General features: G+C 42.1%; 1 pseudogene; it reads left to right on the top strand.

Annotated features, from left to right (window-relative positions):
• Positions 1–377: 377 nt before the first annotated feature.
• On the top strand, positions 378–2272 carry LOC123954684 (annotated as a pseudogene).
• The last annotated feature ends 515 nt before the right edge of the window (positions 2273–2787 follow it).

Genomic DNA, 2787 nt, shown 5'->3' with positions numbered 1-2787 from the left:
TTACAATTTTATAAGTGCTAAGGACTGAAGGATTTAGTAGGTTGTCTTTATGAAATTAGGCCCTCACTTAATCTAGAAAGGCTTTCCTAGGTTGTGATTGGGTGACAAAGCACAAAAGAGTGTCAGTTAGAGAGGGTAAGTGAGGGGAAAACGTCCAAGCACAGGGAATATCATACACGAAAGCACCTGTCCCAGAAATGAGTATCTGTACATCAATACTGAGAGTTTCCCCACTGTAATGTGCAATCTTCATTAGATATAGCCCTGACTGGGAAGGGAGTGTTTCTTATGCTTCTTTTGCCTCCACAGGTGGTTATGTGGCTAACTCGCATCCAAGAAGTTAGATGAAAGTGGTGTGTGTCATTTCTATTCCCTGGATGACCCATGGGATAGAAGAAGCCTGGATATCTGAAATACGACATGAAGGAAAGTCACCTGACAGCCAGAAATGTCCGTATCAGGTTGTTAGGTGAGTAAACAAAAAGCATCTATTCTTTCTAAGCCACTGAAATTTGGGAGTTTATTTTTACAGCTGCAGTATGCTTAATCTTACCCTAAGCAAAAACAGTATGAGTTGGAAAGTAACTAAAGATTTTAGAGTGACTGAAAGATGTAAAGTATGACTAGAGTACAGAAAAAGAGAACATGAATTGGACCATAAGCTTACATTTCAAATAACACTATGGCAAGATAAATATCCTGAACAATGTCTCACTATAATACAGCCAGAAATTCTGGAAAAATATAATAAACACTATTTTACATGTACAGTTAAGCCCAACCCCACCCCAAGTAAGAAAAATACCAAAGGACCCAAATCAGAGAGAAAAGTAAAAGGCAGAATGGTAAGCTAAAAGTTATATACCTACCAACATCAGAAATCAAATTTTACTGGAGAATATAGGTAATGATATTTGGCCCATGCAATCAGAGGGGTGGAGGGGGGCGGTAGATGGGGTTGGCTGAATTAGACTTGTCTATAACTCCCCTTTCCAGATCAGGAAGAAACTTGAGGAAAATAAGCAAATAAATATGACAAGGGTATTCATCTGCCTCGGCCTGCGCTATGACGGAAACAAGTCTGCAAGAATTTACAAATACAAACTTGCTCTCACATCATGGTTTCAGTAAACAGATTTATACTATGCACCTTGCAAAAAAATCATACAGGCATATTAACATAAAATAATCATGAGTTAAGGACATTTCCAAGGCACCTATATTTTAAAACATTATCTTTCAAAATAAGGCCCAAAGGTGGCCCCATATGATTCTCACAAAAAACGGCCACCAAAGCTAAACTCACCGTCCAAAATTACAAAAGTTTAATAAAAATGGCACCACAAGTGCTATTCAGCAAAAGCAAGACAGGAGAATTAAATTCCTGTTTTCCCGACAGTTGCAGTCATAGATGTAGAATAAAAACAGGCTTTTAAAACGTTTAAAGAAATAAAAGATGTTAACAAATATCCGCAAAATTAAAGATAACATAAAGTATTACAAAGACTTGAGGAATAATGAACCAGGTAATCTAGAAATAAAAACTACATAATGCACGCTCCTTGCAAAGCCGTGCCCACCGCTAGTTGGGCTCCGAGTCCTTCTCCCCGCGGCCTGACGCAGCAGGGAGCCCACGAGCCAGGGCTGCTTGAGGCTCAAAATGCTGCTCCTCCAGAATGTGGTGTCGCTTTGAGGCACATAGGTCTGGGATGACACCCAGATGAAGCAGCGGAGGCGGCGCCTCAGGCCCCAGGGCCTGGTGGTGCTCAGCTTCCGCCACCACCGGGCTTCCGCTGCCACCAGTTCCAGCGCCCGAAAAAGGCCAAGAGCAAAGGGATTCTGAATTCTCCCAAGCACATCCCAGTCCGTGGCTGGCTAAAGCCCAGCCTCACGCCTTCTGAGAAGTGGGAGGTGAGAGGCGCGCAGGTGCATGCCCTCCTGGTCTTCCTGCCAGAGGCCTGCCTGCCCGCAGGAAGGACTCGACTGTGCTCAGGACTGACCCAAAGTTCATGACCTGGTCTCTGGTGGCTGCAACGACGCCGCCTGGAACTTTGAGAAGTTCCTGGTGGGCCCCGATGGTGTGCCTGTGTGCATGTACAGCTTTCGCTTTCCAGCCATGTATATGGAACCTGGCATCGAAGCCCTGGGGTCCCAGGGGACCAGCTGTGCCTGGGCAAATCTCCTACCCCTGGGGCTTGATAGTCGCACACTGCCTTCCAGGGATTTCACCCACAACGGTGTTTCCTCGAAAGCTGCATGGAGGAAAGCTTGATTTCTGGGAAAATCCCCTGAGATGGGTGCTTCTTCTGCATCCCAACACCCCCTCCCCAAACCAAGACTCCTCATTAATAAAGTGCCTGGTGTCAGAAAAATAAATAAATAAATAAAACATAATCATTGAAACAAAACAATAAATAGAGTGTGAATTTAAAAAACAAAAACAAAAACTGTAGAGAGAACTGTGAAACTAGAAGAAATACATCACAGAAATTAAAAAAAAAATGAAGTTCAAAAGAAAACATAGATGCTAAGAGACAAGGATAGAATAGAAATGTCTCATTTTTTCTAATCTGATTCACAGAAGACAATAGAAAAATATGATGGGGCAATATTGGCAAATAGAGTGAATGAGAATTTCACGGAATTGATGAAAAATAATATTTAGGCTCAGGAAATACATGTCCTTCTAGGAAAAATAAAAGAAAATCCACACCAAGACATTTTATAAACATATTTAAAAATACCAAGTGCAGGAAGAAAAACATAAAAGTAGCCAAAGAGAAAAGA

The sequence above is a fragment of the Meles meles genome, chromosome 1 (genome assembly GCF_922984935.1).
Source record: "Meles meles chromosome 1, mMelMel3.1 paternal haplotype, whole genome shotgun sequence".
Taxonomy (NCBI): Eukaryota; Metazoa; Chordata; class Mammalia; order Carnivora; family Mustelidae; genus Meles; species Meles meles.
The sequence above is the reverse complement of the archived record's forward strand: the minus strand, read 5'-3'. Positions and strand labels throughout refer to the sequence as shown.